The sequence below is a fragment of the Tamandua tetradactyla genome, chromosome 15 (genome assembly GCF_023851605.1).
Source record: "Tamandua tetradactyla isolate mTamTet1 chromosome 15, mTamTet1.pri, whole genome shotgun sequence".
NCBI lineage: Eukaryota > Metazoa > Chordata > Mammalia > Pilosa > Myrmecophagidae > Tamandua > Tamandua tetradactyla.
The window spans coordinates 55823403-55849212 of record NC_135341.1 but is presented as its reverse complement, the minus strand read 5'-3'; the positions used below and the strand labels follow the sequence as shown (position 1 = coordinate 55849212).

At 41.3% G+C, this 25810-nt stretch overlaps 1 long non-coding RNA gene across 2 annotated transcripts; it reads left to right on the top strand.

Annotated features, from left to right (window-relative positions):
- Positions 1–25199, top strand: LOC143657477 (uncharacterized). 2 transcript variants are annotated; one of them, XR_013162860.1, is made up of 3 exons: positions 1–276; positions 6979–7104; positions 24764–25199. It is a non-coding gene; the product is annotated as an uncharacterized LOC143657477 (long non-coding RNA). The 2 variants fall into 2 exon arrangements; XR_013162861.1 differs by lacking the exon at positions 24764–25199 and adding an exon at positions 22553–22666.
- The last annotated feature ends 611 nt before the right edge of the window (positions 25200–25810 follow it).

Sequence of the window (25810 nt, the reverse complement as noted above, 5' to 3'; positions counted from 1 at the left end):
TCCATAAGGGGGATGTTATTAAGCTAGTTACAGACTCTAGGCTCCTGGAGTTTTATCCCTCAAGGAAGCTCTGAAAATGGTGCAAAACATTTTCCTTGGAACTGTCCCACCTGAGGGGTGAGGAAGCTGATATATTTATACCCAACTCCTGATAGTCCTTGTGAGGGTGGCATCTCTATTTTATCACATCAGTCTTCCTCCATGTGTTGGCTTGATCCTTAGACCACCTTCCTTTCATGATACTGAGGCTGGCTTCTGTCCAAACCAATTGAGATGGTAAGAGAAGGTAGGACTGTAGAATTTTCTTAATTGCCTCAAATCAATTAGAGTCCAGCCATAGAGCTAGGGGTGATATCAAACCCATTCCCCCACATGACCACCCCACAACTCTGGAGGGGTGGGGCAAATGCTGGAGAGATAACCTCAATATCCACCAAACCCTTCCTTTCATATATGAACCCATTCCTTCAACTTCAAGACCCTGGTTCAGGAAGTTCTGGGGAACTGTGGCATAACTTCATAGTTCCAACTGGCTGCTGTTCAATTCACCTGAGCTGGATTTGGGGAGATGACTAAGGTTCATTCAGCCTGCAGTCTTCTATCTCGGACTCTGCCATATTTTACCTGTCACTGGCTGCTGAAAGCCTCCTACTGCCCAGACTTAAGTTCTCTGCATTTGAGTTTCAACATCTGCTTCAACCCATTTCAGGAAATATGATTCTTCCCCGAGAAAAGAAAAGGAAGGACGGGGAGGTTGAAAGGTGACATTGAAAACTGCAGGAGTGGGGTGATGATGGACACTCGTGGGAGGTTAATTTTGAGGATAATAAAGCAAAGTTCCCCTCCCCCACGTTGTCCTGCCATGAAAGGGTGATTGTTCTAACCTAAGCTTTCAATTATTTCCCTCTGATGCTAGCTGGCTGAAAGAAAACATGAGCCTGCTTCATGGGCTTTGGCGTGTTTTAGCTACTCAGAAAAAGGGCAAAGCATAAATTTAGCAGCCCAAAAGACCAAGACCTCGTTAAGTTAAATGGATAACTTCCTTAGGTTGAAACGTCAAATCAATAAAAAATGTTCTGCACTGTGGACATTGAGGTGAATTTCAGAAGCCTAATATTTATTCTTCCCTTCTCCTACCTTCAAAAAGTAGCTTGGAGGAAAGAGAGAACTCCAGAGAACAGTTCTCCAGAACTCCTTTGGAGAGGGAAGGAAAGGGCAGAGATCTAGGAACAAATTTTCAGATAATTCTGGGAATCAGATTTCAGAGCCAATTCTGATTCAAGTTGAATCTTTAAGGCTATATTTTTGCCTGGAGCTTTTTATCATCCTTAAACCCAAATCATATAGCACAGCAAGGATAATGTCCCTCTTGAAATTCACCATCCTAATGGAGGTGGGGTCTTCAGTACTGATTTCTCTAATTGGGCATGGGGGAAGAAAGAGGGGAGAGGGCTAGAAGCAGGGGAGGCAGCATTGGAAGGGAAGACTTTTAGGGTTGTGGTTCTCAAATTTTGCTGCTTATTAGAATCATGTGGTAGAGCTCTTAAAGCTTTCACTGTCCAGGCTACATTGTCTGATCAATTAAATCAGAATCCCTGGGAATGGGACCCAGGCCTTAGTATAGTTTAAACTCCCCAGGTGGCTTTGCAGCTTGACAGCCAGGGTCTTAAGGCAGTACTTTCCAAATTCTAATGTGCACAAGAATCACCTGAGGATCTTATTAAAACGCAGACTCTAGTACAGTAGGTCTGGGGCTGGGCTGAGATTCTGCATGTCTAACAAGCCGCCCAGGTGACAGGAGGCTGGTCCTGAGACTACTCTTCAAGTAACAGGATCTTCAGAAGTCTTTTAACATATGAAGGGAATGGGAACCACTGACAAGTCACAAAGCAAACAGCTTTTCAGAACACACAACTCCTTACTGAAAATCCTTCTGAAAGTGTTTTTTGCTGTTAAGAGATATTACAGACACCTTTCTATGCTGAGCCAGGTTCTAATTCCATTAGAATCACAGGAAAATATTTTTAACACAACCCAGAATTCAGGATCCCATCCCATCTAAATCAATGAAATCATAATCTCTGGGTATTTTGATATTTTTCTCAGACCTCCAGGTGGTACTAAGGTGAAGCCAAGGTTGAGCATACCTTCCCTAAGTCAGCTACTCCTGCTTAACTGCACCTCTCACTCTCTTGCCATATTGAACTTTTGGTTCCTTGAATGTGCCACTGTCACTTGTCTCTGGGTCTTTGTACATACTGTTCCCTCTGCCTGGACTGCATCTCCTCCTGACCCTATAACCCTTATCTAACTCTGCTTCATCCTACAGATCTCCACTTGCACTTTCTTAAAGAAGGTTCTCTCGCTACCTCTTTTCCCAGCTTTCTGGGTTACACAACATCCAAAGGGCTCCTGTAGCACCCAGAACTTCCCCTATTGTGCATTATTGGGTTGTTGGGTTAGATACCTCTATCCCTGCTTCTATGGGAAGAGTGTCTCACAAAATCCACATGGTTACAGAGTACTGGCCGCTATTAATGGGATGACAAGGCAGGCATTGAGCTTAAGTTTTATCAATTTACTCCTTTCCTGGGAATTAGGATGGGAGAAATAGATTAAAACTTGGACTGGCTAAACATGTCAGCCCAGGAGATGTGTGGTGGGGGGCTCTTGGCTACCATTTTTTCAGTTTGGGGGATTTTATGCAACTGTCCTTGCAACTTAGTAGGTCTAATGTTATGAACAAATCTTGAGCAGTCAAATATTTTAGGAAAACCCTCCAAAACACAGGTTAAGAGCAAGACTTCTGTCATCAACTGACCAGCCTCTCCTTATGTTTGCCTCTTTTAAAATTCATGAAAAAATGAGAAAACACTTTGCAAGTTTCAAGAATAAGGACTTCTGAGTTCTCAAGCTGGTTCTATTTGTAGAGGATTCATCAGCCTTGAATTTTGCAGCTGCAGCTTCTAAATCTAGGCCCTGTGTTGACTTTGGGGGTGTAATTGCTTGTCCTGCCTATTTTCTCATCTATAAAATGGAACTAACAGTACCGATCTCCTTGGATTGCTTTGAAGAGTAACTAATAAAAGGGTTTATGAATCATGAGACAAATGTATGAATAACTTTCATGAATGACTCACCTTCTCCAAAAAGCAATTCAGTAGAATGGTAAAAAAGAGGCTGTATGAGTTCAATTGTGTCTCCGCAAAACTTATGTTCAAGTCCTAACCCTCAGTACCTCAGAATGTGACCTTATTTAGAAGTAGGTCATTGAAAATGGAATTAGTGGGCGGGCCACGGTGGCTCAGTGGCAGAGCTCTCGCCTGCCATGCCTGTGACCTGGGTTCGATTCCCGGTGCTTGCCCATGTTAAAACAAAACAAAAAAGGAAATGGATTTAGTTAAATTAAGATGAGGGCATACAGGACAATGGTGTACCCTTAATCCAATATGCTGGTGTCCTCACAAGAAGAAATGAAGAGAGACACACTAGGAAGCATGCCAGCAGAGAATGAAGTAAGGTATCTGCAAGCCAAGGAATACAAGAGATTGCTGGCAAACATCAGAAGCTAGAAGAGACAAGAAAGGATTATCTTCTACATGACACAGATTGAGTATAGCCTGCCGATAGCTTGATTTCAGACTTCTAGTCTCTAAAACTGTTGTTTTAAGCCAAGTTTTTAGTACTTTGTAATAACAGCCCTAGGAAATGAAGACAGTTTTTGGCACTTGGAAGGGGGTGCTGTAGTAACAAATACCTAAAAAGTAGCTTTAGAGTTGGGTAATACGTAAAGGCTAGAAGAAAATTGAGGTTCTTGATAGTAAAAGTTTAGATTACCTGAAGAGACAGCTTCTAGAAATATGGACAACTATGCAATTAATAGCAATTCTGTTGAGGGCTCAGAAGTACAACAAGCTATAAACAAAGCTTCTTAGTAATCAAAACAGCATAATATTGGCACAAAGACAGACCTATAGGACAATGGAATTGCATTGAGAGTTCAGAAATCAACCCTAACATTTATGTTCAACTGATTTTTGACAAGGGTTCCAAGTCCACTCAATGGGGAAAGAATAATCTCTTCAACAAATGGTACTGGGAAAACTGGATGTCCATGTGCAAAAGAATGAAGGTGGGCCCCTACCTCACACCAAATACAAAAATCAACTCAAATGGATCATAGCCCTAAATATAAGAACCAGAACTATAAAACTCCTAGAAGAAAACATAGGAAAGCATCTTTCAGGACTTGTGTTAGGCAGTAGTTTCTTAGACTTTAACCTAAAGCACAAACAACAAAAGAAAAAACAGATAAATGGGCTCTCATTAAAATTTAAAGCGTTTGTGCATTAAAGAAATTTACCATGACAATAAAAACACAACTTACTCAATGGGAGAAAATATCTGGGAATCACATATCTGATAAGGATTTAATATCCAGAAAAATAGAAAGAAATCAACTACAACTCAGCAATAAAAAGACAAACAACCTATTTTTAAAATGGGCAAAAGACTTGAATAGACATTTCTCCAAAGAATATTTACAAATGGCCAAGAAACAAACACATGAAAAGATGCTCAACATTACTAGCTATTAGGGAAATACAAAATCAAAACCATCATAGATACCATTTCACAGCCACTAGAATGACTACATTAAATTAAAAAAGAAAATAAGTGTTGAAGAGGATGCAGAGAAGTAGGAACATTCACTCGTTGGTGAAAATGTAAAATGGTACAGCTGTTATGGAAGAAAGTTTGGTGATTCCTCAGAAAATTAGGTATAGAAGTACTATATAACTTGGCAATCCTGCTACAAGGTATATATCCAAAAGATTTTGAAGCAAAGACTTTCGAACAGATATTTGAACATGCATTTGATATTTGCATACTGATATTCATAGCAGCATTATTCATAATTACCACAAGATGGAAGCAACCCAAGTATACATCAACAAATGAATGGATAAAAAGAATGTGGTATATATATACAAAGGAATATTATTCAGCTGTAATGAATGAATGAAAAAAAAGAATGAAGTTCTAATACCTGTAATAACATGGATGGGCCTTGAAGACATCATGTTGAGTGAAATAAGCCAGACACTATAAAGGACAAATAGTGTATGACCTCACTACTGGACACTGGAAGAAATGTGATCCTTGTCATAAGGTAACATAGAACTTGGCTAAATTGTGTTCTATTGGGTAGAAATCAGAACTTGTAAATGATGAACCTGAATATTTAGCTGAGATGTTTTCCAAGAAAAGCTTGGAAGGTGTGGTGATGTGAAGCTGTATGTACCCCAGAAAAACATTTTATTAAATCTAATCCATTCCTGTGGGTGTAAACCCACTGTAATAAGTAAGGTCTTTTGATGAGGCTGCTAAGGTGTGAACAACCTCAAGTAGGATGGGTTTTAATCCTCTTACTGGAGTCCTTTATAAGAGAATGAAATTCAGACAGAAAAAAAAATCACGGAAGCAAGAATCGGAAATCAATAAAACTTGGAGGAGAAGGGAGAGACTAGCAGATGTCACCATGTGCCTTGCCATATGGCAAAGGAGCCAAGGAGTGCTGGCAGCTAGTCTTTGAGATGAAAGCATTGTCTTGATGCCTTAATTTGAACATTTTCTTGGCCTCAACTGTAAGCTAATAAATTCCCATTGTTTAAGCCAATATATTCATGTTATCTACTTTAAGCAGCCTAGGAAACTAAAACAGATGGTATGGCCTGCTTTCTTTTGGATGCTTATAATATAATGTGAGAGGAAAGAGATAAATTGAGGAATGAACTAGTAAGTGTGCTGGTTTGAAAGGATTATGTGCCCTAGAAAAGCCTTGTTTTAATCCTGATCCATCTTGTGGAGGTAGCTGTTTCTTTTAATCCCAATTCAGGACTGTGGGTTGGAAAGTTGATTAGATTATCTCCGCAGAGATGTGACACACCAATTGTGGATATTAACCTTTGATTAGAGGGAGATATGACTCCACCCATTCCAGGTGGGTCTTGATTAGTTTACTATAGAATCCTTTAAAAGAGGAAACATTTTGGAAAAAGCTTCAGAGCCATGAGAACCACGAGAGCCCATGCAGCCAGAGACATTTGGAGATGAAGAAGGAAAACACCCCCAGGGAGCTTCAGGAAACAAGAAGCCTGGAGAGAAAACTAGCAGATGTCGCTGTGTTTGCCGTTTGCCTTTCCAGCTGAGAGAGAAACCCTGAACTTCGTTGGCTTTTCTTGAGTGAAGATAACCTCTTGTTGGTGCCTTAATTTGGATATTTTTACAGACTTGCTTTAATTAGGACATTTACACAGACTTGGAACTGTAAATTTGCAACATAATGAATTCCCCCTTTTAAAAGCCATTCCGTTCCTGGTATATCACATTTCGGCAGCTAGCAAACTAGAACAGTAAGGAAAAAGGAACCAGCACTGGATGATTTGGGAATTCTCAGCCTATCTAGGGAGCATGTTCTGGGGACAAGGTCAAGGGTATGATGGGGCAACCATTTGCTTAGAGAAACTAGTCATGTGACTCATGAATCCATTCACCCATCTCTGCAGAAGCCAGGAATAGAGATCTGGTTATCCAGGAAAGATGTGTGCTGGGCCCTCTTGTCTAATAACTTGGACCCTCATGAATTGCACAGGAGATCACAAGATTTTTGAGAATTTTATATCAGATAAACACTTCATCCCGGACTGAAAGGGTCAGAGACAGGATAAAATGAAGGAAGAATGACTAAGTGCAGAATCACGAATGTAGAGGCCGGGCTGAAGGACCTCCTCAGGTCTGGAATGCAGGGCAGCCATCCACAGCAGGCTGAGAGGGCAGGGAATCGACCCCAAGTGGGCCCCTAGGACAGAGCACCGAGCCACAGAGGATTATTCTCAAGCCATATTATATATAACAGAATTTTCCTTGCTAGGTTTCAGACTTACTTGGAACTTGTGACACCTTTTTTCCTTCCAGTCTCTCCATTTTGGAATGAGAATGTCTTCCTTGTACCTGCCCCAGCTTTGCATTTGGAAGCAGACAACGTATCCCCTAGATTTCACAGGTCCACAGATGGAGAGGAATTTTGCCCCTGGTTGAACCGTAAGTAGAATTTCACCTTTATCTGAAATTTCGATGATTTAGAAGGTGAGATATTAGATTTAGATGGATGCTGCAATGTAGTTCAGACTTCCAAGTATGGGAGGATGCATATGGGAAATACAGATTTTAATATATAAAACATAAATTTTGGGGGCCAGAGAGCAGACTATTATGGATTGAATTGTGCTCACCACAAAAAGAGATAAAGTCAAACCTTTAACCCACAGCATCCCAAGAGTGTGGCCTTATTTTGAAACAGAGTCATTGCAGAAGTAATTAGTTAAGACGAGGCCAAACTAGATTTGGGTGTGCCCTGATCCAATATGACTGGTGTCCTTATGAGAAGGAAGTTTGGATACATAGAGAGACACCGAGGAGAAGGCTAAGTGATGACAAGGCAGAGATTGAAGTGCTACAGCTGCAAGTCAAGGAACACCAAGGACTGCTGGAAACCACCAGGAGCTAGGAAGAGGCAAGGAAACGCTATGGGTTTCAGAGGAAGTATGGCCCTGCTGCCACCTTGATTCCAGACCTCTGACTTTCAGAACTGTGGGGCAATAAATTTCTATAGTTTTTTTTTTAATTTTTTAAAAAATATGACAACGAAGAAATGCAAACATTCTTAACATATGATCATTCTGTTCTACATATATAATCAGTAATTCACAATATCATCACACAGTTGCATATCATCATCATGATCATTTCTAAGAACATTTGCGTCAATTCAGAAAAAGAAATAAAAAGACAACAGAAAAAAATCCATACACACCATAATCCCTACCACTCCCTTTCTTTTTTTAAAATTAATTTATTTTTTATTTATGATGTATAAGCACATACAAACACAAACATTCTTATCATATGATCATTCCGAATTTCTATAGTTTTAAGCCACCAAATGTGTGGTTCTTTGTTCCAGCAGCCAAGGAAACAAAGACAGAGGCTTTTGGAGAAGGTTTGTTGAAATCCCAGCATATCCACCTACTAGCTGTGTGATTTTAGGCAAGTTACTTCACCATTTTGAGCCTCAGTTTCCTCATTGCAAATGCCAGATATTTAAAATGCCTACCTTGGGCGGGCCACGGTGGCTCAGCAGGCAGGAATGCTTGCCTGAGATGCCAGAGGACCCGGGTTCAATTCCTGGTGCCTGCCCATGTAAAAAAAAATAAATAAATAAATAAAATGAATTATAAAATGCCTACCTTGCAGAATTTCTATGGCAAGTGAATGAGATGATGGATAAAGGTACTGGGTATATAGTAGATGCTGAGATATGTTTCCCTTCCCTTGGTGCCCTCACTCTTCACATAAGACTGCCGGAAAAAAGACTCCCCTCCCCATCCCACTCCCAAATAACAATGGCTAAAATCAGATAGAGATTAATACACCTCTAACGTCACAGCCTGAACATAAGGAATCCAGGCTAATAGGGTAGATCTGTAGTGTCAGGCAACCAATCTCCTTCTATCTTGTTGCTTTGCCATCCTCAATATGGGATTTCAATCTTGTGGTTTAAAATGGTGATTTCCAGCTAACAGGATGGAGCAGAGGATAGCAAGTTCCCTCCCTTTGAGGGAAGTTACACACTGTTACTTCTACCCACATCTCATTGGGCTCAACATGAGCCAGAATGCAAACTCCGGTGCCCCATTTTTTGGTTAAATCCCAGTTCAACCACCTACCATCTGTGGGGCCTTGATCATGTCATGTATCATCTTTGTGAATCTGCTTCCTAATATTTCACAAGGTTATTGTGAAAATTAAATGGCTTAATATTTGGAAGCGATCTAGATTGGTACCTGGCACATATAAAAGTGTAAGCTGTTTTTTTTTTTTTTTTTTTTAATTTGTTTAGCCACATGGCCACATCTAGCTGCAAGGGAGGCTATGTGTACAGCTAAAAGTTTAGAATTCCAACACTAAAGGAAGACTGGAAGAGTGGAATTGGGAGACAACTAGAGTCTCTGTTATGTAATAGTTGCTAAAATACCAAAAGAGACTCCTGAAGAGAGGTGACTGTAAACTCCAATTTGGGCTTTAAAAAAACCTACAGAAAAAAAAATTTTAAAAAAGAAAACAAAAACCTATAGAAACTCCTCCTGTGTCATGGGCGGGTGTGACCCATTCTCAGGAATGGACAGGATCATAAAAATAATGACAATAATGTGTGAGGCTTTGTGCCCAGCTCAGTTTCCATTGTTCGTGACAATCTGTTTAGAGGCCCAACAACACTCTGGTTTTATGGAAAGCACCAGCTCTTTCTCTCCTCTCTTCTGGTCTTTATTGAGTGCTTGCCATCTGAAGGCATTAGGCTCCGTGTTCACGCTGAATTCTCTTTTCTCTGGCACTGCTGTTATTCTCTTGATTTTAGGGTATGTCTTAGTTCTTTCAGGGAAGGTGCCGGGATCCCCCACTGACAAGCATGGATCCCACAAGGTAGTGTGTCTGCTCTTCTCCATCAGCCCCCACCCTCTGAGAGTGCAAGGAGCTCTAACTGGCTTTACTGGTTACAAATTCACCAGGTCAAGGGAAGGGAGGAACTGGAGAGCAGTTTGTCATCAGTAATAAGCCTGAGAGTAATATAAATTAGCCTGTGCAAATGAGGCCTTGCTGCCCTGGCCAAAAGCCTTTTCCCCAACTTCCAAAGCAAGCACCATGCTGGAGCTGAAGGAACAGTCACTATCTTCAAGCAAAGTGGAATTGAACATGGAATTAAAAAAACAAATAAACAAGGGGGTGATTCTGTGCATTACAAATAGACAGGTGATAGAATTTCTAGAGCAACACCATGATATATTTTACCATGTATTTGACAGCAACTCTTCAAGAATGCATATGTAAATACACTTTTTTATACAAATCTGGTATTTTATTGGTGTTTCTTCATGACAATTCTTGGTCAAAGACCCTACCTATACTTTAAGTCTATCAGCTCCATTCTCTATCCTCAGTAAAATAGCTAATCATCTATAAACAAACATTTAAATGTTCCTTGGCTTATGGAACTCAAACGAACCCTCCAATTAATTCTTTCTAAAGCAAAAGTAGTTCGTAAGTAAACATCCACTCCCTAAACTGCCTGCTTAATGTGCTCCTTTCGGAGTGTCTTTTGGGAAAGCATGTTAGGGTATAATTACTCTGCTTTTCATCTCTGCTGTCTTTTTGTGGGGGGCAGTAGGGGGGTGCACTTCTCATTTCATTTTAGAAGCTTCCTGGCACTTCTGTGGGTGTAGTCAGCTTTGGGAGGACAGGTCTTTGTTCATCCAACACCTCGGGCAGAGGAATTCACACGTGGGCGCCTAATTAACGCTAATGAATGAAAGGTGCTGACATTGGGACATTCAAATTCACCTCTGTTTCAAGTTGTTATAAGAGAGCCCGGAGTTTCCATCAGTCCTACAAATACAGCCTTGCTAGGTTTCGGTCCTTGGAAGCCCAACAAAATGCTAGTAAGAAGGAGAAGGTATTTTTAGCAGCCTCCGTTCTATGGAAATTCCAGGGAGTCTCCTCCAAACTCAGCGCGTCTCCTTCCTGATACCAAAGTCCATCTCTCTTGGGGCGCATCCTCAGACACAGATCATTTGTGAATTTCCGCCTGCTTGTGACTTATACGGCCTGTTTCTTTGTTTGAATAAAACGCACCCTCCCTTCAACAAACCTCAGTTATTTTCTGCTCTGCAACCTGGCATGGGGTCTAAGTAAGCCTCCACTATGGCCCTGGCACATTCTTGGAGAAAGTGCTCCCCAACCACCACCTTGCCCTCCTATTGATCCTTGTTTATATGGAAATATTACACATACGAACAATTTAATTTTCTACTGGCTCATAAAAATTAATTACCGAAAAAACTAAAAAACCTGCAGACAGAGCTAGCCTCAAGTATCTAGTCCTGCCTTTATTCACCCCTCCAAGATGAGGCACGTACACACACCTGTGCACACACCTACATACACACAACTGCACCTGGTTCTTCATGTCATTAAATGCTCATTGACTGAAGTTCTCCAAATCTTCCCCTTTGCCAAGCACAGATTAGTAAATGCTTATTGAACGAACAGAGGAGGGAGCGCCTATCGTTTCCTGTGCTGGAAGGCAAGGAGAGCTAAAAATTTCCTCTAGCTGCATCTTTTAGCAAACAGGCTGTCCAGCACTTCCTGATGGGAGGGGTTATGTCCTTTCTCATGGAATTCCCTCCCTGTGCTAGTCTGAATCTATCGTGTCCCCCAGAAAAGCCATGTTTTAATCCTGATCCAATCTCTTGGGAGCAGCCGTTTCTTTTAATCCTGATCAGTACTGTAGGTTGGAATCTTTTGATTAGATTTTCTCCAGGGAGACACACCCAGTTGTGGTTATTAACACAAGAAAATGTGACGCACCCATTTGTGAGTATTAACTTTGAGTAGTTGGAGATGTGACTCTACCCATTCCAGGTGAGTCTTGATTAGTTTAATGGAATCCTTTAAAAGAGGAAACAGTTTTGAGAGAGTCAGAAAAGACAGAGTCTAGAGAAACAACAGAAGCCTCAGAGCCAACAGAACCTTCATAGCAGAGCTGACACAGATACGGACACGTGGCGAACAGAGACACGGATGTTTGAGATGCTTAGAGCCCAGTAGATGTTGCCATGAAATGTTAAGCAAGCCAGAATCTGGAGAGAGCCAAGGGAAGCCAAGAGATGAAACCCAGCCCCAGAGAAGCAAAGTGAGGAGTCTCCACAGGAGCAGAGGCTGAAAGCAACAGAGCCCCAGGACCAAGGGACGAGTGTATTTTCCAACTGACAAAAGTGTGGTAGACACATTGGCCTTCCTTGAATTAGGTATCTTTACCTGGATACCTTAGTTTGGACACTTTCACTTCCTTAGAACTGTGAACTTGTAACTCATTAAATTCCCCTTTATAAAAGCAGCTCTAGTTCTGTTGTATCACATTCTGGCAGCTTGCAAACTAACACACTCCCCCATCCCCTTGTTCTTTGCCAAGTGTTATGGTTTGCTAGCTGCCGGAATGCAACACACCAGAGACGGATTGGCTTTTAATAAAAGGGGATTTATTTTGTTGGTTCTTCAGAGGAAAGGCAGCTAACTTTCCACTGAGGTTCTTTCTTACGTGGAAGGCACAAGATGGTCTCTGCTGGTCTTCTCTCCAGGCCCCTGGGTTCCAACAACTTTCCCTGGGGTGACTTCTTTCTGCATCTCCAAAGGCCTGGGCTGAGCTGCTAGTGCTGAGATGAGGAATGCCAAGCTGCTTAGCAGCGCTACGTTGCAATCTCTCATTTAAGCACCAGCCAATTAAGTCAAACGTCACTCATTGCAGCAGACACGCCTCCTAGCTGACTGCAGATGTAATTGGCAACAGATGAGGTTCACGTACCGTTGGCTTATGTCCGCAGCAACAAGACTAGGTATGCTCACCTGGCCAAGTTGACAACTGAATCTAACTAACACACCAAGCTAACTTTGAACGACTTTGGAAATAATTTAAATGCCGTCTCCTTGAACAAACTACCCAGCGGAACTTGTCACTGCCCCCTGTGCAGGACTGACCTTAGGTGACTCTGGCCTGGCTGGGGTCACACCAATCACTGACTTATTGCTCTATCTCCCATTGTCTTGATGATCTATTCACTAAGGGAATGGATAATACCTTACTGAGCTGTGTATCCCTGCATGGCACATCATAGGTATTATATAAGTATTTGTGGAGCCAGAGAATGCAGCTAAACAGTGAGCTAATAAGAATTATTTAAGAAGTGAAGACAGTGCTTGGTGAAAGTAGGTTATCAATAAATCAGCTATTATTATTATCACTGCATCTTCAAAGAAGCTCTAATACTAAAATAAGCTAATTCTTAAACTCCCTCCACATATACCCAGTCTTAACCGTCCTTGGCTTCAGAAAACCCTCTTCTGCCTTCACAGTCCCATTTATTTCACTCACCACTAGCCTTGGTAGTTCCTCCAGTTACTCTGCCCTTAGACTCACCTGCTCTACCTAAGCTCTGTTCCCTGAGGCCTCTTCGGGCAGACTGGGGGCCAGAGGGAGTTGGGAGGAGGGAGAAGAGGGTCTCCTCCCTTAGTCTGAATCAGAGGTGCCTACCAATGTATTCTATATGGCTCACAAAGGTAGCACACAGAGTGTTGTTAAACTTTTTATTGTAGTAACATATATACAATTTTCAAATACAATTCAGGGGTATTAATTACATTCACAATAATGAGCTGCCATCCCCTATATCCATTACCAAATTTTTCATCACCTCATACAGAAACTCAGTATTCATTAAGCAATAACTCACCCGTCTGCTCATTCCCCATTCCCTGTAAACTGTAATTTATTTGTCTATTCTAGATATTTCATATAAGGAAGATCATATAATAGTAGTTATTTTTGTGTCTGTCTTATTTCACTCAACAGGATGTCTTTTAGGTTCATCCAGGCTGTATCAGAACTTCATTCCTTTTTATGGCTGAATACTATTTCATTTTGTATGTATAAACCATTTTGTTTAACCATTCGTCTATTGGTGAACACTTTGGTTGCTTCTATTGTGAAAATAAGGCTACTGTTAATATTAGTGTGCAAATATTGGTTCAAGTGCCTGCTTTCAATTCTTTTGGATATATTCCAAGAAGTGAAATTGCCAGGTCATATGGTAATAGTCCACTCAACTTTCTGAGCAACTGCCAAACTGATTTCCACAGTTGCTGTACCCTCATAGTGTTTTAAAAATAATGGACAGTAGTTGCCAATAATTAAATGTCTGGATTTCTGGTAACACCAGGCCCACATTCCTACATTGTCAACAGAGATGAAACAGATTCCCAGCTGGCCCCTTCAGAGGGTTCGCCACAGACCCCACCAGTCCCTCTTGTCTCCCCAACTGAGTATGAATGCTGGGGGCTGATTTAATTGCATTTCTGTATACCCTTCACACAGATTCTCTAAATGTTGCTTTCCTTCTTGTAAGTAGAAAGAAAAAAGTGAAATGTTTCTTGTTCCTGTGTCTCAAACTAAAACAGAAAAATGAAAGTGAGACCCAGGAGATCATATGTTTCAAGAAAAATGGGAGTGATTGTATTCCTCTATTTAAATGAAGAACTTTCTACAAAGTTAATACTTAAGCCCAAGTATGTTTGGATCAGAGGAATACAATTCAAGAAGCCAATAGCTTATCCTACCCTATCAGTCTAAACTCTGTGGTGTTTGAATTTAAGAACTTTACCCAAACTGTTAGAACCTGCTGGAACCCAAACAACCTCAGGCCAAAAGTTTCATTACCTAATGGATTTGGCCCCATCTCTGCCTCCTTTCAAATTGAATATAGACCAGATTGGCTAGTGGCTTTCCGGACTGAATATGGGAAAACATTCTTACTTCTCAGCCATGTGCCCAGGTTTCGTACAAGACAAACATTAATTATAAGGTAATGAGAGGTAGGACATTCTGGGTGGATAAACCACAAAATCAAATGTGTTTGGAGAACATGAATTGCAAATGGAATTAAATAATTCTATTTTTAATCAATCACAATTAGATTTATTTTCTTAGTTTTTCTTTTTGAAATAATATCTGACTTTTAAAAAGTTGCAAAAAAAAAAAATTCTGGTATACCTTTCATTCAGATTCCCCAAATATTCACATCATCAGAGTCTAATGATCAAAATCATGAAATCAATATTCATACAATGCTGCTATCTAATTCACAAAATTTATTCAGATCTTACCAATTGTCAAACGAATGTTCTTTTTTTTGGGTCCAGGATTTAATCCAGAACTTCACATTGCCTTCAGATGTCATGTGTCCTAAATCTTTTTTGGTCAGGAACAGTGTCTCAGTGTTCATCTTTCATGACCCAGACACTTCATAAACTGCCTTTCAGTTTCAATCTTCCTGTTATTTCCTCATGATTAAATTCAGGTTATGCATTTGTAAAAACAAAAATACTCTGTCCCTCTAAGTGCATCATATAAGGAGGTACATGATGTCAGGTAGTGTCCCATAGGCTTCTCCATTGAAAAGTTTCTTATTCATTACAAAGGGAAAACACTATTTTGTGGGGAAATACTGTAACACTGTGTAAAAATCCTTGTTCTCATTGTATTAGTCATGATTCAGTAAGGAAACAGAACCAACAGGAGATATCTGTAAATATTATGAGATTTTCCTAAGAATTGTCTCATATCACTATGGGGATGGACACATCCAAATTTCACAGGGCAGTCCACAAGCTGGGAACTCCTATAAAGTTTCTTTGATGAATTCCCCAGGAGAAGCTGGCTGGCTGAAGTAGAAATGGAAATTCTCTCTTCTAACTGCTGAAATCATCACTTATCCTTTTAGAGTCTTCAACAGATTGGATGAGACTTCTCTCGTTGTTGACAACAATCTCCTCAATAGATTGCAGATGTAGTTAGTCATAGAGGCAATCAATGTACTGATGATTTACATCCATGAAATATCCTCTCAGGATCAATCGGGCCAGTGCTTGCTTGACCAAACACCAAGATACCATCACCTGGCCCAATTAACACATGAATTTAACCATCACAGTTCACCCCTTGTCAACCTGGTAGCCAAACACATTTCCTTAAACCTTACTGAATCTCTAAATAAAAACAATGACAGTCATATTTACACCTAACGATATTCAACAGTCCTGCAAATAGTTGGAAACGTACTAACTCTCCCCAGGATAGGGTGTAAGTCCTTGGGTAAAATTCACTTTTAAACTTGATATCCTATAACTTAAATACTGTGACCTGAAGCTAATACCACTGATGTCATATAACGGGGTAAGGTACGGAAGAAAATAAAGATATGTGCTTTATGTATATATACAAACACACTCGTAACAAAGTAAGGAAGAAATATTCATAACCTTTATAATCCTCGTTTCTGCAACTAGTTACCTGATTGTTGTTTGTATTTATCACTACATTCCTCCACTATTCATTCCGTGTTCCCTCTATGCTTAGCAAGCACTCAGCTGGCCATGGTTCTTTGCCTGGTGGGATGTTCTAGTTTACAAGGCGCCAGTATCCAATATACTGAAATGGAACAGTTCTTATAAAGGGAATTTAATAAGTTACAAGTTTACAGTTCTAAGCCTATGGAAATGTCCAAACTAAGGCATCAAGGTAAAGATACCTAAATTCAAGCAAGGCTGATATGTCTGGAACACCTCTGTCAGCTGGGAAGTCACATGGCTGGCATCTGCTGGTCCCCTGGCTCCTGGGCGCCATTGCTTTCAGCCTCTGTTCCTGTGGTGGGGGGGTGGGGGATCCCTCACTTTGCTTCTCTGGGGCTGGCTTTCATCTCTCGGCTTCCTTTGGCTCTCTCCAGGTTCTGGCTTGCTTAACATCTCATGGCAACGTCTGCTGGGCTCCATGCATCTCAAACATCCATGTCTCTGTTCTCCATGTGTCAGCATCTGTGTCAGCTCTGCTCTGAAGTTTTTGTAGGCTCTCCCACTGTCAGCTCTGAAGTTTCTGTCCTTTTTGGCTCTCTCAAAAATGTTTTCACTTTTAAAAGATTCCAGTAAACTAATCAAGGTCCACCTGGAATGGGTGGAGTCACATCTCCATCTAATCAAAGGTCACACCCAAAACTGGGTGTGTCACATCTTTGTGAAGATAATCTAATAAAAAAATTCCAGCCTACAGTATTAAATCAGGATTAAAAGAAATGGGTGCTCCCACAAGAGTGAATCAGGATTAAAACATGACTTTTCTGGGGTACATAATATTTTCAAATCAGCACATGGGGTAACCCAAACCTTCATTCCTGGAATTTCTGTGTCATTGGTAGTCCCACCTGGATTAAGTTATTGCAATTTTCTATTGACTTTTATCACAGGGTATGGTAGTACTAAGAGACTCCCTTGGGGCTCTCCTATTATCCAGGCAAACTCTTTACCACCATTGTGTAGTTGCCATCTTATTTGCCCTTGATAGTTAGGATCAATCACCCCAGTCGGTATGGTAGTTCCCTTCCTTGCCTGTTGATTCAGAGGCATGAGAAGTCCAAAGTAGCCAGGTGGCAGTCTTAACTTCTACTTCAATGGAATCATTGTTGTGTCTCCTGGCAGAAGTAGTTCTCCTTTTAGAACTAAGACCTGTAGACCAGTGGAGCTTAAGGTAACAGGGACAGGAAGCAAAGTTTTTTCTAGTGGATCACCAGGGGTAATAGTGAGTGATGCCACTCCTATTTCCACCCCTTGAATCCTGAACCCATGAATCCTGACTATGGGAGAAATATGACCATAGAGCGGAAACTGAGAGGATACATAGCCTCCTGGAGAACACTGCCTAGCCCTGCAAAGTATTGGCATTGTCACTGAGCCTACAAAAGCCAATCCACCATTCTGTCAATCCAGCTGATTTAGGATGACGGGGAAAATGGTAAGGCCAGTGTGCTGGTTTGAAAGAATTTATGTACCCTAGAAAAGCCATGTTTTAATATTAATCAATCTTGTGGGAGCAATGGTTTCTTCTGCTCTTTATTCAGTACTATAGGCTGGACTTGATTAGGTTATCTCCACAGAGATGAGACTCAATCAATTGTGGTTATTAAACTTGATTAGATGGAGACATGTCTCCACCCATTCTACATGAGTCTTGACCAGTTTACTGGGATTCTGTGAAAAAGGAGACATTTTTGAGAGAGTCCTTTTTTGAGAATGATGAGAGAGCTGTGGAACCATGACAGAAGAGCAAGAAAACCAGAGTCCACCAGCCAGCAATCTATGGGGATGAAGAAGGAAAATGCTTCCTGGGGAGCTTCATGAAGCAAGAGGCCTGGAGAGAAAGCTAGCAGATGCCGCCATGTTCGCCATGTGCCCTTCCGGCTGAGGGAGAAATTCTGAACATCATTAGCCTTCTTGAACCAAAGTATCTTTCCTTAGATGCCTTAGGTTAAACATCTCCATAAACTTGTTTTAATTTCTATAGACTTATTTTAATTTGGACAATTTCCCAGCCTTAGAACTGTAAACTAGCAACTTATTAAATTCCCCCATTTTAAAAGCCATTTAGCTTTTGGTATATCGCATTCCGGCAGCTAGCAAACTAATACACCCTGTAACCTCTTATGCAAAATTCCAGCTTGCATAACCTGTTTCTCAGTCCTAGATCTTAAAGACACCTTCTTCACAGTTCTCTTACACCCTGAGTCCCCAAAACTTTTTGCCTTTACGTGGACAGACCTTGATACTAATCATTCCTCTCAATATACCTGGACAGTCCTCCCCCAAGGATTCCAAGACTCCCCCCACCTCTTTGGGCAAGGTCTAGCCCAAACTCTCATTCAATTCAAAACCAGTAGCTATACTATCCTATAATACATAGATGACCTCCTAATCTATAGCCCCTCTAAGTCAGTATGCGCCAACACTACAACCTCTCTCCTATACTTCCTAGCACAAAAAGGATACCATGTCTCTCAGTCGAAAGCTCAACTAATTCTCAAACAGGTCGCTTATCTAGACCTTATACTGACCCCCACTACCCATGCAATCACAATGGAATGCAAAACCCTTACTGCCACCATGCCCTGCCCACCCACTAAGCAGGAAATCCTTTCTTTCTTAGGCCTTGCTGGCTTTTCTCATATCTGGATCCCCAACTTTGCACTCCTTGCTCACCCCCTATATCAAGCTGCAAAGGGAGACCTCGTGGAACCTCTCAACCCACCTGCCCCCATTCATAACCCCTTCCAGGCTTTAAAAAAGGCTTTTACAATGGCCCCAGCTCTCTCTTCCCCAAACTTCAATCCCCTCTTTTGTCCTCTATGTCACAGAGTCCCATAACATCGCCCTAGGATTACTCATCCAAACAAACAACACTTTCCCTCCAGGTAATTACCCCCCACTACCAAAGGCTGGCCTGCATGCCTACAAACTCTTGCAGCAGCAGCCACACTTACACAAGAAGCTGACAAACTTTTACTTCAGCCCTCGCTCACCATTCACACCCTGCACAATTTACATGACCTAACCGCTCCTAAAATCCTCAATCTTCTTCCTACCTCCTGTGTAATTAGTAAAACTATAGTGAAGACACTATGTTTTAACAGCTCTCATAAACAAATCATTTAGTCTGGGAACCCAGTCAGGACAAGTGTATGATCTAATAAAATCAAGACCCTAAAAAGACCCCCAAATCTCTTCACTTTCCTTTTTTGCAACCTCCTCTGTCAAACAAAACCAACCCTTGATATCTTCAACCCCCACTACTCTCCTCTATGCCTAAACATTGTGTATGATGGAACCCAAGCATTCAACTTTTCTACCTACCCGAATTTATATTTTATTCCCTCTGGACCTTCAACAGCCCTGACTCTTGAAGGTACTGGTTTTTATTTCTTATGCAGAAACTCTGCTTATTTAGTACGTCCCCTGGTATGGATTGGAACCTGTACTATAGTATCCATCATTCTTAAGGCTACTATCTTAAAATCCTAAAAATGACCTCTTCTAGACATATACCTAACCTAGGCTCCTTTCTCGAAACCTCACTCCAACCCCAAAAATGAGTAAAAAAGGCATTTCTTAGAAGATCAGGAATTTGGATTTCATGCTTGTGACAATACTATTTTAGAAAAACCTAGCATAGGACACACCATCTTTCATAGCCTATTTTGGTTTGCAGGAATCCCACTATTAGAACGGTCAATTTAAAATATCTCCCTCACATTACAACTATCCTGGAATGCAACCAAATGAACTATTGATAACCAACAACAAGAAATAGACAGCCTAGCTTCAGTTGTTATCCAGAACAAGAGAGCATTAGAAGTTCTCACTGCCATCGCAGGAGACCCTGTGCAATCATAAATGAAACCTGTTGTTTTTATGTTAACAAAACTGGACTGGTAGAAGAAAATCTTAAAATTTTAAAAGAAAACATAAAAATCATTTAAAAAGCCCAGATGCTAGTTATGGGGCCCAGTCATGGCTATCCTCATTTTTCTCCTATTTCACTTCACTGCTAAAATCATCTCTCGTATCCCTTATAACACCAGTACTGTTGTAATTGGTTCTTCTCTTTGGTCACTCTCTCTTATAGTTCCTCTCCCAGTTCATACACTGAGTTGTCTGGTCAATAACTCAAGAATACATGAATGATGTCTTCCAATATGAGCAGGAGCAGAAACAACTTTTTCTCCTGTCCCACTGCACCTCTGGTCTCCCCCACCCCCACCCCCAATTTTTTCCCCTTAGGATAACTAGGCCCCATTTCAGTGGGAATTGGTTACAGAAAGCAGACCATCACCCTCACTCCCCCCATTACCAAAAAGACCATAATGTTAGGCCTAGAGGACAGGATCCCCTCCCCCATGATATGACCTATTCCTGGCAAGTATTTCAGAAAACGTGTCCCATCCCAATCCACACCAACCCACATCTCCTCACCCTCCAGCAGTTGCCCTCTTGTGATAACTTCCCATTACTCAACCTCCACCCTCTAGCATTTGCAATCTTGCATGTCTAAGGCAGTGCTTAAATTTTAAACTTTGCCAATGGAAAGCTGCCAACAAATAACTTAGCCCCGTTTCTGAAAACTAACTAATAAGAAGCTGCCTAACCCTTGTCCCCAACTCCTTAACCCCAAGTCATAAAAACCCTATCCCCTGCCACTTCAGGGTGGCTGTTTCTCTCTCTTGAAACTCTGCCTGGGTGGCTCTGTTTCTTCCTAAAATAAAGCCTTTGCCTGAATTCCTTTGTTTCCGCCTTGCCGCCTTGCTCCTGGTGAGTTTGCTGAGTTTGCCTTTCAATTACCTGAAGTTCATAAGCCCCTATTCTGACTGTGGACCACAGTGACATTTTGGGTCTCCTGGAATTAATGCCACTTGAAGCCAGTGTCTAATAATCTCCAAAATGTCTGATCATTTCATTTTCCCCAGTGTACAGGTACTCTTGTATAAGGCCTTAGGTCCTTTTGGGGGAAGGCTGAGAGGAAGATTAACAGTATAAATGTTGGGCAGTATAGCAAGGGCCTGACCTTCCCCTCTGTATTAGCTAGAGTTCTCTAGAGAAACAGAATCAACAGGAGATATCTGTAAAAATAAAATTTATAAAAGTATCTCACATAACCATGGGGAAGTAGAGTTCAAGGTCTGTAGAGTGGGCCGCAAGCTGCCAGCACCAATGAAGGTCCTTAATGAACTCTCAGAAGAGGCTGGCTGGCTGAAGCAGGAAGAAGGTCTCTTCTGAATCCTCCTTAAAAGCCTTCCAGTGACTAGATTACGCATCATTCATTGCAGAAGACACTCCCCTTAGCTGATTGCAAGTGTAAACAGCTGAGGATGCAGACAACGTGATCATGATTTAAGTCCATGAAATGTCCTCATAGCAACAGACAGGCCAGCACTTGCCCAACCAGACAACTTGGCACCACCATTTGGCCAAGTTGACATATGAACCTGACCATGACACCCTCATTCAAGGGATGCTGTGTCTGTCAGCTGCATCAAATCTGGGAATTGATTAAGGGCCCATGACTCTCAGTTTTTGTAATTCAAGTTAGACTTTTGTTCACTTGACCTAGAATGCTTCTGCTTATACAGATCAAGTAAGAATTTAGAAGACTGCCTATCTATTTTACTTCTAGGTACCCCATGTTCTACTAGCCAACACCATAGGTTTTGTGAGTCAGACTATTTTGATTATTGTTTTGAGTCTGCTGTCCACTATGGCAGCTGGGCCTACCTTGTCTTTGGTGATTAAGTGCTGTCACTTGGCTTCTGCCAACCCAGGATCCAATCATTAACATTATGTGTAAGGATCTGAGTTCAGTGAAAGCATTTCCTACAGTAATATCTGACCTACAGAGAAGAGTGTCCACTCAGCTGTTCAGAGATCATGGAGTTAGCCTCAGAAACTTATTCCTCACAGTCTCGGTGAAAGTTGTGTCCTCTGGACATTCTTGGGGTAAATGACCAGGTTTTACATGATAAATACACTCTAACATTCCACTCTTTCTCAGCCTTTGGATCCTTATATCTGTATTATACTGGAGCAGTTCTGGCATTTTGACTTCGGCAATATAGATCACCTTTTGGTCCATGTTTCAGCCAATCATCTGAACAAACTGTTGGGGACCTTTCTAATTTCTCAGGCTAAAACACTGAATCTAGACTCTCTGCTTTAGTGGGCCCATATCAATAAATTCAACCTGATCCAACTTCAACCATTATCACAGTCCCTTAATACCCATTCCCACACATGTTCCCCTGAATTCTGTCTATATAAATTAGAAAACTCATGCAGTTCTTTTGAGTGTAGTATACCTCCTCATGGATCACACTTTGTACCTCACCTTTAGGGGCCTGTTGGGAGTTTAGTCTAGTTATAGGTCTGGAAGAAAAGAGGGGTGGTGGGGGTGGGCCAGTAGAATAATTGGAAGTATCTTACAAGCAATCTACCTTAGAGCATTTCATTGCAGTTTCATCTGGTGAAGCGGGATTAATCTCTTCAAACAGAGGAGTGAGAGCTGTTTCTTTAGGGGTAGTGATTACAAGTTTATCTGACACAGCAGAGTTAATCTCTTCAGGTGGAGGTTGGAAGGCATATTCCTCAGGGTGGAACATTAAAGGTTTATCTGGCAAAGACAAAGCAGAATCTATGGTTTCTATGTCTCTAACTACCACCATTAACAACCCATATGTTCTTATTCCAATTTTCAGGATCCCATTCCTTTCTAATAAATGCCCTCACTTTAACATCAGACACCCTGCAAGATCTGGAATTTAGATTACTTTATAACTCTGCCACTCACACAGTGAGACACTGGATCTGGTCTTCAGCGATTTCAAGTCTAAGGCTAGAGGAAATAACATTTCCTTTCAAGGCACACATAGAAACTTTCACATGCTTCATGCACCACTTAGGTTGGGAATGTGAAACCTTGAATTCATCCCTTTCTTTTATAACTGTATGCAGTTATAAAAGGAACAACCAGCAACCATCATTATACCTTTTAAATCCACAAAACTTTGTTAAGGTGTCAGATGCACTCACCCAAAGATTTGTCTCTTATAAGCACTTGAGTAGCTGTATCCAGTAGTGGTATTTTGTGTAGCTCTAATACCAGCTCATGCCATTGACTACCTGTGTCATCTTGTTTGTTGGAAATGAGTCAGTAGTGCCTATAAATCTAATCATATTAGAAAGCCAATTCCAAAAACCCCAGAACCAATCCAGAAATCTCAGCCTTAATTTTGGAACCACTCCTGGTGCCAAAACTGTATTAGTCAGGGTTCCCTAGGGAAAAAGAACTGACAGTAAATGTCCATAAATATCATGAGATTTTTGTAAGAATTGTCTCATGTGACTGTGGGGATAGGCAAGTCCAAAACATAAGACAGGATGCAAGCAGAAAACTCCTATGAAGATTTTAATGAATCCCTAAGGAGAAGCTGGTTGGCTGAAATAGAGATGGAAATTCTCTCTTTTGACCATGAAATCATCACTTCTCCTTTTCAAACGTTTCATTGATTGGTGAAGGCAATATCCTCAGTTGATTGTGGATGTAATCAGCCACAGATGCAATCAATTTACTGATGATTTAAATCCATGAAATATCCTCATGTTAAAGATCAGTCCAGTGCTTGCTTGACCAACCAACTGGACACCATACCTAGCCAGTTAACACAGGAACATCACTCTCATTTTAGCATCCACTGGTGATTCGTGCCTGAAACAACCATTATTAGTTTTAGATTAGAATAATAAAGAGAAATATGTGGTAGGCAAACCTTTGAAAAGTACCTTATAAATAAGAAGGTCCCTTGATTCCTCTCAGATAACAAGTGGAAGTCACAAGCTATCCATTTATTTCACTGAATATTTAACAAGCCTGGGCCCCTCTCGAATGGCTGGGGCCCCCAGTGGACTTTGGGAGTACTGTTTTTCATAACTTTTGCTTGTTGGTAATATGGACTTGTGGAAGCTATTTTCGGACTCTGTACAAACCCTCAGCAGTCTTTCTACATTCATTAAATGTCATGCACAGTACCTTAGACTCCTTCAGCCATTTCACTTGTGTACCTGTGTACCCTAACCACATTATCAGTTTCTCTAGAAGAGTAGTTCTCAAACTTCAGCATGCATCATCTCTTGGAGAGCCGTACAAACACAGCTTTCTGAGTCTACTCTCAGAGTCTCTGATTCAATAGGTGGGGAGTCATGTAGGGTGGGGTGTTGGAGGTGGTGGGGCTGAGCACTTGCATTTCTGACAAGTTCCCAGGTGCTGCTGATGCTGCTGGTCCAGGAACCACACTTCCAAAACCTTTGCTCTAGGAGAAAGTGCTATACTTTTATTTTTGTTGTATTTCCCTACTGATCCCAGATATCAAAGACTCACTGATGGAATTTCTCCAGATCTTCACTGTTGAAGAGTTAGTTTTTACCCCTGTGGTCCTTTCAGTTAGGCCATATACTTAAAAGAAACTAATTCCTTGTTTTATTTTATTAGATTGTATTTTTAAACTTTCTTCTCAGCTGAGTGGGAAGGATGATGTAGGTAAAATGTCCCTTCTGACCTATTTTTTTAACCTATCTTGGAGCAAATCAGTGGTAATGCCTTAGCTATGACCCCAAAGCAACCCTCTATTTGTGGCTAAGAATTATTTCCTTTTCCTTTGGTGTTTTTCAGATAAAATATAAACTTTCTTACCCTCCTTTCACAAAGCAGAAGAAGGAGGGACCACCCAGGGGTGATCTTGTTGGTTGAATAGAGGTCCCTCTATTCAACTCCTCCATTTTATGGATAGCACCACTGAGGTCCAGAGAGATGGAGCTACTTGCTGACGGGCACACAGCTGATAAATGCAAATGCTTATGTTTGAGCTCAGGTCTAACTTGACCTTATAACAAGCTGCCTCAGTAAATGAGTTTGTTTACTGATTGTTAACGTGAGGATATTTCATGGATTTAAATCATCAGTAAATTGATTGCATCTGTGGCTGATTACATCCACAATCAACTGAGGATATTGCCTTCACCAATCAATTAAACGTTTGAAAAGGAAAAGTGATGATTTCATGGTCAAAAGAGAGAATTTCCATCTCTATTTCAGCCAGTCAGCTTCTCCTTAGGGATTCATTAAAAACCTTCATAAGAGTTTCCTGCTTGCAGCCTGTCTTATGTTTTGGACTTGCCTATCCCCACAGTCACATGAGACAATTCTTACAAAAATCTCATGATATTTATGGACATTTACTGTCAGTTCTTTTTCCCTAGGGAACCCTCATCAACTTTCCTATCCCTCCACCATCCTAGGAAAGCACAGCACGTTCATGCCGTGAGCTTCACTTTGCACAATCCACGCCTATCAAGTTTTTTTTCCCCCCCAAACACTGTTTTCCTAGGATGACGGGACGGTCATACTGATTCATGCTGCTCAGGGACCCCCAATACCTCCTCCCTCCCATCTCCCGCTTAGGTGCCATCACCCAGGCTCCCCAGAGCCCCGCGCCAGAGCGCCTGAAAGCCTCTCGCTCTCAAAGCCAAGTGATTAAGTTGGTTCCTCAAATTGTTCCCAACAGGAGGGACAGGAAATAACGCGGCAGTCACAGCGGTAACGGGAGGGGAAGTGGGACAAGCCGCTTCCCGGGGAGTCCTGGTGGCCTCGCATCGACCTCGGGTCTAAGGTCCGGCCGGGTCGTAATTCCAGAACCTCTTTCCCCGAGTCAAGTCATCA